Consider the following 10,255-nt stretch of genomic DNA (forward strand, 5'->3'; position numbering starts at 1 on the left):
ATGTACTTTTAGATTTTTGCTTAATTTTAAAAGCAGTTATAGACGCTGATTACGCATCACTGTCGGTAAGTCGGCAAATAATTTCAGCTCACCGATTTACTGATATGTCACCAGTGCACAAATTAAGAACAAACCTAAAATAAAAATGAGAATTATTGTTATTTATTGTTTTTGTTAAATTATTATTTATTATTATTATTAATTTTATTAATTATTATTAATAACATTTTCATTTTAATATTTTTAGCATAATCTCAGTCGATTCTGACATCTGACTTGGCTGTGTGCTCAAACACAGCACAGCGCTTTACTGAAGCTGCTTCCATTAAGATGAGTCAATTTTTACAAACTATCATTCAAGCTGCTTTAAAACACATGTAAACTGTAGAAACTTTTACCAGAGACAGTACTGAGTTAAAAAACACACATATTCTTCACACGGTCTCCCTTCTTTTTGATCTAATGATCTTTGTAAGCATCAGAAGTCTTACCAAGTGCTCCAGCACGCTCCGTATCTCCACTCTAATCTCCTGGATGGTGGTGTTCAAGGCTTTGTTCCTTGTCCCGCAGTTTGGTTGCACAGAGAACAGGCAGAAGAAGATGAAAACTGCAGCAGCAGCAGCATGAAAAGGAACACAGAGGAGATTAATTAGATTTGAATACACTCACATGTACACATAGAGAGAGAGGGGGTGAGCTGCAGTAACCACTGGAGAGTTTCAAAATTGCGCAAGTTTGCCGACCAAAAACTCGAGTGGAGCTGCAGCCTGCTTTCACACAGCCTCACTTCAAGATGCTTACCAGCACGGAAATCCATGACAGCAGGAAGCTTTGGTTGACTGCAGGCTCTGATGAGACACTGTGGTCCATCTTTCAAGGATCACTTTTATTAGAACTCCTGAGATAAAGATAAAGATCAGGCTTTTAATATTTTCCTCTGTGTGCAGCTTTGAGAACAAGAAAACTTTAGGATTCAGGTTTTTTTCTCTTCTGGGGGTTTCCTCAAAGGAATCCCTGGTTTAAAAAAAAAAACTAGACATCCTGTAACAGGTGCAGATCTCATGTGATTACTCATTTAAATTACATGAATGACTTGCATAGCTTTCTATATATGTGTGTGTGTGTGTGTGTGTGTGTGTGTGTGTGTGTGTGTGTGTGTGTGTGTGTGTGTGTGTGTGTGTGTTTGTGTGTGTGTGTGTGTGTTTCTATTAGGCTAATATTACACAAGAAAATGAGTCAGTGAACGTAATGAATCAAGCTTTGTCCTGAAAATGTAAATGTGTCATCACTGTTTTAGGTTTTTTCTTGAGCTTAATCATTATTGACCTTTGCAGGTCTCCATTAAGACCAGCATATGATGGTAAGATTTTACTAAGGGGCCCAAGGTGAGCAAATATCCCCCATAACATCACACCACCAAGAGCTTGAACCATTGCCGGATGGATTCTCCATCCAAATTCTGACCCTGTGATCCAAACGTCACAGCAGAAATCAGAGTCATCAGATCAGGGAATATGTTTTTAATCTTCTGTTATTCAGTTTTTGTGAGTCCGTGTGATTGTAGTCTCATTTCCCTGTTCTTAGATGACAGGAGTGGCACACAGTGTTGTCTTCTGCTGCTCTGGTCATCTGCTTCAAGAGATGCTCCTTTACATCCCTTGCTGCTAACACATTGTTATTTGAGTTGACTACCTATGAGCTCAATGCAGTCTGACTATTTTCCTCTGATCTCTGACATCAACAAGCGATTTTCACCCAGAGAACTGATTCTGACAGGATGTTTTCTCTATGTTGGGCCATCCTGTATAAACCCCAGAGATGGATGTGTCTGATCAGCAGTTTGTGAAATCTGGCACCAACAACCAGAGTCACTCAAATTATGTTTCTTTTCCCTTCTGATACTCAATTTAAACTTCATCATTATCATCGTCACCTAAATACACTACATGTGATTGGCTGAATAGGCATAGAGATACTAAATTGCTCTTTTTAAACACTCATAGTGCTTTCTTACTATAAGAGTCTCACTCACACCAACACAAGTCATTTTTTCTACATTCACATATGTGATGGTTGGGAGAATCTGATGGATTACCTTTGGGTTCAGTGTCTTTCAGAGTTGTGGATGTCAGAGATCAAACCACTGACCTTCCGATTAGTAGACAACCTCCTGACCCACAGCCTTCTGGGTATATGGTACAGATATTAAGCTGCTAAAGATGTTTACAGTCCTGTTATTAACTCTTTTCTTCTTTATGTGGGACAAAAAGTTGGTTCTCATAACATGAAGATGCAGTCGTGTTTATGGTTAAGTTATGGTTAGGCGGGTTAGTATCTGTGCTTACACTAAGTGTTAGTCAGCAGGATGTTCTGTGAAGTATATTGCCTTTGGCAAGAGTGTCCTCAGAACTTCACCGTGTGAAGGTTTGGCCGTAGGTTTGCTTTTAGGTTAGTGCTGAGATCGCTACGACATTTTGATGGCTAAGGTAAAATGTAAAAAAACAAAACATTATGTCATTTGTGTGGCAAGCAGAGAAACAAGGAAAGGTCAAAGGGCTTCATGGTCTGAGCTGAACATTTTATTATGCCAGGTAACGTTTTTAAACTGCACATGTGGTAGGTTACGTTATCCAGTCAGAATGGACCAGCCATAAAACATTACACATCATTCGATATAAATAAAATAAATACAGGCAAAAAATAATATTTAATTAATAAATACAAAAATAAATAAATAAATAAATAGATAGGAAAATAAATATTTTTAAAAAGTCTTACATTTTGTCTAAAAGGTTAGTGAAAACATTAACAGGACGGCTCCATCTGTGTGAAATTTTTCACCCATATCATGCTGTTTTTTAAAATACCGAGGATAGTGGTTTTCTTATTGTAAGTGTCTAAAGCGTTTAAATCTGTGCTGCACTGTTGCCGGGGGGCACAAGCGAAATCTGTCTGTGCAACAGTCAATTTGAACCGTTTAAGGAACACATTTGTGTTCTTAGTGACATTTTCAGCCTTGAGGTCCCCAATTACACCCTTGACGAATGCTGGCAGGCTTTCGAGGCAGCCCACAATGGCACTGATGGACTTCCTGATCGCGGTTTCGTTTCCCATTCCCCAAGTTTGTCCCTTAAGTTTCCCTGTGTTGGTTGAGTTGAGTGGCAGACCTGCGTATTTGCACTGCAAAAGAAGTGAGAGCAGTTAGCGCAAAGGCAATGATGCAGCACAGCGCTCTGAGGATGTTAGCTATACTTCCATGATAAAAATCAGAGTTTCAAAGGGTTCCTTTACAACAGATCGTGTTTATCGTGACACATAAAGTGGCTTTGACAGTTGAATGCAAATCTTTAGATTTATATTTTCCGGCACATTTTATTTTATTGTACTTACATAATTATTTGTTCCCCTTTGTAGTTCGCAGAGAGATGCTTCCAAGTTCTTCTTCATTTCCTCTTTAAGCCCTTGTATAGGGTTCTTTGGCACTGGGTTGGAAGCCATAATGGGAATACATATCATCACGATGAGCGACAGATGAGGGAGCTCTGCAAGCAGTTATGCACAAAAAAGCTGATGTCAAAAAAGCTGGAATCAACACTGCTGGCAGATCTCCTGATCATACTAAAAAAAGAAAGCTAGACTTGAGAGACTGACACTTAAACAGTTATTTCAGATGGTAAGCACACCCTCATACCTTAAAGCAGACTTACACCATAAAAGGCGGTAAAGTAGCAGAAGGATCATTCACTTCAGTGTATATTTTTATGTATATAGTGCCATTTCAAAACACTGGTTACTTCACTACAAAGTAAAAACCCTACAATCTTAGAGAAAGATGATTAAGCATGTCGCAACAGCAGGGAGAAAGAACTCCCTTTTAACAGGAAGAAACCTGCATCGAAACCAAGATTGGAGAGGTGCTGCACCCGGGGAAAGAGAAGGGGAGAGGAGGAGAGCGTGGAGACACACAGACAAAATGCAAACTATGAGAGGGGAAGACAAAAGTTGATGATATGCACTAGTGAAAAGAGCTGAGTGGAAAAGAAGTGCTCAGTGCATCATGGGAAATTCCCTAGCACTCTGAGGCTATAGCAGCATAACTGAGAGATGGTTTCAGTCACTTGATTCAGCACTAAGTAAAAGCTTTATTAAACAAAACCAAAAAAACAACAACCAAAAAACAATAACAAAAGCTGAAGCCTAATCTTAAAACTACAGAGGATGTTTGTCTCCTGAATCCAAACTGGGAGGTGGTTCCACAGGCGAGGCTCAAGCCCCTGCCTCCCATTCTACCTTAAGAAACTCTAGGAACCACTGTTTAGCCTGCATTCTCCATCAGGACTACAAGGTCTGTAAGGGCCCTGATCAATCAGTACTTTGTATGTGAGTAGAAATAGGATCTCTTCTTCTAGTCCCTGTTAGCACTCTCACTGCAGTGGATTGGACTGAAGGCTTTTTTCTTTAAGCTTTTAGAGCAAAATCATAATAAAGAAGTACAGAATAGTCCAGCATAGAGGTAACAAATACCTCAACAAGTTTTTTAGGGTAACTCTGAGGCAGTTATTGACATTAAAGTATGCAGATGAAAGATGGCAGCCGCACATATGTGTTTAATGTGAGCGTTAAATGACAATGACTCCACGCTTCGAGCAGTTCTAAAAAGCCTCACTTCAAAACACACCACAACATGAAGATAAACAGCAGCTCTACACAAAGATCTGTGTCTGATTTACACTTTGCAGGAACAAATGATCCTCCTATACTGTTCAACTAGAAATCAAAAGGCGCTTACCTTTAATAAGACCCATGGTGTTGCTTGTTTCTGTTTGCTGCTAATGATCCTAAACTGGCACACAATGTGCTTATATACCAAAATGTGGGATTTTTTTTGTTTCAGGAGATGACGTTTGTGGCACTATCGTCCAGAGAATCTTTCTAAATGTTTCTATTTTGCAATTGTAGGTCGTTCACCACATGAACGTACTGTGGGTAGATGAAGCAAACTACCACAGAGGAATGTCAAAGATCTGATGTCTGTTGATTAAAGACAAAAAGTGGTGAACTGCAGGTAATGATTTGACTGTGTCTCCCACTGACCCCATAGTTAACTGCTTGTGGCAGTACAGGAAACCTAGAAAGACTGACTGACTGTCGTGTGAACGGGTTCGATTTATCGCTTTTTGTTCTTTCTGTTTCTGAATCACATTGCTTTCCTCTTTTGTTGACCAGATATTTCCAAATAAGGTCCAAAAAGCCAGATTAACTTTAACTGGCTCCAGAGGGCCAAGGCCCGCCGCCTTTGGATTCAATCACAAAGGGTCGCCGCAGCAGGTAGCGCCACAAACACCGAGATGATCCATCTCCTTCATGTTATCTACACATGTTCAATTTCTGTGTACTTGTGGCAAAATGTAATCAGACACATGACGTTACCGACTTGTAGACTGCGTAAGAGGCCCTGAACCACACAGGGCAGGACGGATTCAAATTTTCATGTTGTTTACACAACAACTTAAGATTCATCTGACCAGTCAATATTTTTCCAATTACATTTTTGGCGTTCGTGGGCACCGGTTTGACTCAGTGCGCTGAGCGGGCAATCACACACCATTCGGCTGAAAGCGTCCCACCCGGGTTTGAGTCTGTCCCGGGTTTGAGTCTGTCCCAGGTTTGTGTCCGTCTTTGCTGCGTGTCTTTCCCCCACTTTCCTGTCCGACCTTCACTGTGTCTATTAAATAAAGCTGAAAAAGGCCAAAATGTTTTGATGTGTGAACTGAGGCCTGCTCTTAGTTGACAGGGATGGCACTTGGTGTGGTTTCTGCTGCTTTAGCCCATCATCTTCGCAGTTACACATGTTGTGTGTTTAGAGATGCTCTTTATATTTGCTATACAAATAAATTTATTATCATTTGAGTTACTGTTGCCTTCCTAAGTTTGAAGCAGTCCGATCATTCCCTTCAAACCTCTGGCATTAAAAAGGTATTTTTACCCAGAGAACTTCCGCTCGAGGATATTTGCTCTTTTTCGCACCAATCTCTGCAAACAATAGAGATGGTTGTGTGGGAAAATCCCAGATTAGCAGTTTCCAAAATATTCAAACCAGCTGGTCTGGCACCAACAACCAACCCACATTCAAAGTGACTTAGATCAACTTTCTTCCTCATTCTGATGCTCAGGTTCGTCTTCAGCAGGCCGGCTTGACCACGTTTACTTGAAGCAGCCTTGCAGCATCTCAGTCTGACCTTTTGAAAGGCTGTGTTGAACTACAACACATTTACTCCTAAATACAGTGTGCCGCTGCCACGTGATTGGCTTAGATTTGCATTAATCAGTTGGACAGGTGTACCTAATGAATAAACTCAGTTTGAGCAAAATGCAAAGAGCTTCACTCACATACACTTTTTCACTTATTATTCAACAACTATTCAAGTGTGGTTCAGTAGTTAGTAGTAGTAGCACCTAATAACGTAGCTGGTGTATATTTGAAGTGGAGAACAAAACTGTTCATGGAAATAAGGGGAGCCATAACTCCTCATACCTGAGAGTAATTTCCACTCAGACTCACACAAGCATTGAAGATACTGAGTCATATTCAAAATTTACTTTATTGGGTCACAAATTTCATAGAAATTAATCTAAGAAAAAGAAGTCAGAGTTTTTCCATTCTCAGACACAACACAGGATCTTATCACCTTGTAGTCTGTGTAAAAGGTTTTTATCTGAAAACGTTATCACTAAATGTCACCTACAGTCTGTGTCAGTTATCTGAGATCTGAGTTTACTAATTCCATTCTCTTTGTGGTTTACGGGGAACTCTGTCACTCGATTACTGGAGAATTCCACAAAACATTTGTGCACACCTAACTCAACGATAATTAATGAGCTGCCATAGAATTTTGCCAGATGTTCACACTTCCCAGAATGTGAATCCAACTCAGTTTCCAACTCAATCCCAGGACTCCCAGGTAATCCCCAGTATCTCCCACAGGTGTAACAACACTGTGATAGGCCTCACTGCAGCCACATAAAGGCCACTAATGTCTGTTCAAGCATGGGGTAAAAGAGACAAACCCGTATAAAAAAACACACTCATTCATATATTTCCTCATTGAACAGTCATTTCCAGTGGACAAGCACACAAACAACATCCTTATATTTTCAAACTTTTACAAAAACTCAAACAACTCACCCATCAGAACTTCATCTTTTGGACCTTGTGTTCAGCAAAGTAACTGACAGCACTGCTCAATTCCAAAATCCTAGTGGTTTACTCATCCTGCTCTCTTCCCTCTTTCCCCCTGTGAGCACTTCCTTGCTTTGGTTGCTAAATATATATTTTAAAAAGCCACTGTGCTTAGTAACTGCTCAGAGCGAAACACAAAGGTGGCATTAACAGGTTTGGGCACATTTTGCAGAAATGACAGGAAGCAAGACCAGGAAGTAAAGCAATATATTTCGCCAGAATCCCCCACTGGCAACAAAACATAAAATGCACCTTTTAAATCAGTGGAGTGTAAAAAGTCTGAGTGAATATTTGCAGCTAAAATCCAGTTCATCTTTTTGTTCACAGTAATTGTGAAAAACACTGACTTTATTTTACACTTCCTCATTATTTTCTTTAAAATTCATCACTAAATAAAATGTATTATGAATACGAGTCAGTATCTTTAATGCTTCCACAAGTCTTATCACGTGAATCGATCAATAATCAGTGCAACACATGCCATTTAGCATTAACTTTCTGTAGGCTCAGCCTGCACATGTCCCCCACGGTGAAAATGTGTGGTCACCCAAATTCATTGTCATCCTATAAGAAAAGCCTCCACAAGAGCAAATTTAAAATCGGTATTTAATGTTAAACTAAATACCTGTAAATGTAAATCATTCCTATCGGGCTCTTTACCCCAAATCACCTTTGTGCTTAAATATACAGCTGCATGGAGCTGCTACATCAAGCCTTTGTCTTTCAATTCAATTCAATTCAATTCAATTTTATTTATATAGCGCCAAATCACAACAAATGTCGCCTCAAGGCGCTTCATAGATACAGAGAAAAGCCCAACAATCATATGACCCCCTATGAGCAAGCACTTTGGCGACAGTGGGAAGGAAAAACTCCCTTTTAACAGGAAGAAACCTCCGGCAGAACCAGGCTCAGGGAGGGGCGGCCATCTGCTGCGACCGGTTGGGGTGAGAGAAGGAAGACAGGATAAAGACATGCTGTGGAAGAGAGACAGAGATTAATAACAGATACGATTCAATACAGAGAGGTCTGTTAATACATAGTGAGTGAGAAAGGTGACTGGAAAGGAAAAACTCAATGCATCATGGGAATCCCCCGGCAGCCTACATCTATTGCAGCATAACTAAGGGAGGATTCAGGGTCACCTGGTCCAGCCCTAACTATATGCTTTAGCAAAAAGGAAGGTTTTAAGCCTAATCTTAAAAGTAGAGATAGTGTCTGTCTCCTGAATCCAAACTGGAAGCTGGTTCCACAGAAGAGGGGCCTGAAAACTGTCTTTGTCAGATGGCTGGTGTTAATCAGTAAATCTGAGATGAAAACGATTGAAATGCACACATTTACTATTCAATTCAAGGAAAAGCACAGATTTAAGTAATAATAAAGTTATGTTTGTACCTGTCAGGAATTATTTTGTCATTATTATTCTCCTCTGTATCTCCTTCCTGCAAGCGTCTGGGAGCTGCCAAGGGTTAATTGCTAATTGTTTACATTAACAAGGTGTGGCTAGAGGTGTGCATTTGGCTAGCTTTGGGGCCTGGTTAAGTAAAAGTTGAAAAAAGAAAAAGAAGAAATACTGAAAGGAAAGCAAGATGGCAGTGAAAGAATAAAACTTAGAACTGATTATCAGTCAACCATCTTTTTAGCTAATGTTTAAAGCATTGTATGTATGCTGCTGTCTGATGCTGATGGGGACACTTTTGCACAGCCTTTGCAGAGTCACATCTACGTCTGTTTATCCTGATGGTAAAAACGTTTGACATAAATGGTCGCCGAGACCATTTGTAAGACAAATTTTGTGACCAGATTTAATTCAAAGCTAAGTAAGCTGCACTGTTAAAGCATTAGACTGCGACTGTGTTATAATACAGTAAATTATATTGGGGGAAAATCAGGGAAAACATTTTAGCTGCACGAACAGACACTTTATTAACTATTTATTTATTTTTCAGTGTGACAACCTCTTTAAATTTAGGATTTAAAAGAGAGTTTAGAGTCTATTAAATTTCCCAAATATTCATCACAATCAGCAGTTTTTCTGCAATATGTAAATATTACTTTCTAGACTGTCCTGATTTGGTGAAAAACACACATGCTGTTTTAGAAACTTTTAACCAAAGACGAGAATGATTCAGCCTTCCTTTTGTGGTTTCCTGCTAACCTTATTTCTTCTCGTAACTTTGTATGGTGTCAGTTGTATTTAGCAGCATTTTAGAGAAACAATCTGACTATCTTCCTTTAAATCGACTCCTAGTAGCGAATGACCCCAAATAATTCACTGATTGTTTTTTCTGAAGTGTTCTTTTCCTTTTTTTCAGGAGTCCAAATAACTTTTGTTTTCTATAAAAGTAACATCTTTAATTTGCCAGTGAGGTAATGATCAGTCAGTCCAGTAGTCATGTTATAGTCATACCCATTATAATAACCTCTTTATTAAAGCATTACATTCATTTAACACAGCTAGAAAGTTATCATACAATCATTATTTGATGAGGGTGGCCTGTAAATAACTATCAAAGTAAAAGTCATTTGTGGAAATAACACTATATTAAGGCCAATGCATTCTAATTCAATACAGTTTGTCCACTGGCTTAAATCACTGCGAATACCCTCGTCCATAAAAACCATAATCCCTTCACCTTTTGCAACTCCACTCTCTTCTGTAGATGTTGTAGCCAACCACATTTAGTGCAGCAGAGCCATAATTTGTAGGAAAAAGTCAGTTCAGTTATTGAGAGCAAAAAAAGAAAGACAGAAGAGCAGTTGGGTGTAAATAAGATAAATCAAGAATAAAGAATCAAGACAGGCAAAGAATAAAAGGTCAAATTTATTGATTAAAAACAGATGAATAATGATTATGATTTAGGAAGTATGGCAAAGTCGTCAGGTGAATGACCTTCAGTCGGCTTTTCTGTCCACTTCCAAACACAAATCCTTTCTACTAAGGCAAAAGTCTTATCAACACAGAGACAACAGGTAAGGCCAAAGAATCACTCACAACAAAGAAGCACCAAGCTT

General features: G+C 39.3%; 1 long non-coding RNA gene across 1 annotated transcript; it reads right to left on the reverse strand.

Annotated features, from left to right (window-relative positions):
- Nucleotides 1-1,122: 1,122 nt before the first annotated feature.
- On the reverse strand, nt 1,123-9,029 carry LOC146506750 (uncharacterized). The gene is made up of 3 exons (XR_014877090.1): nt 8,636-9,029; nt 3,391-3,542; nt 1,123-3,180 (listed from the first exon to the last, which is right to left on the reverse strand). It is a non-coding gene; the product is annotated as an uncharacterized LOC146506750 (long non-coding RNA).
- Nucleotides 9,030-10,255: the final 1,226 nt, after the last annotated feature.

The sequence above is a fragment of the Neolamprologus multifasciatus genome, chromosome 12 (assembly GCF_963576455.1).
Source record: "Neolamprologus multifasciatus chromosome 12, fNeoMul1.2, whole genome shotgun sequence".
NCBI lineage: Eukaryota > Metazoa > Chordata > Actinopteri > Cichliformes > Cichlidae > Neolamprologus > Neolamprologus multifasciatus.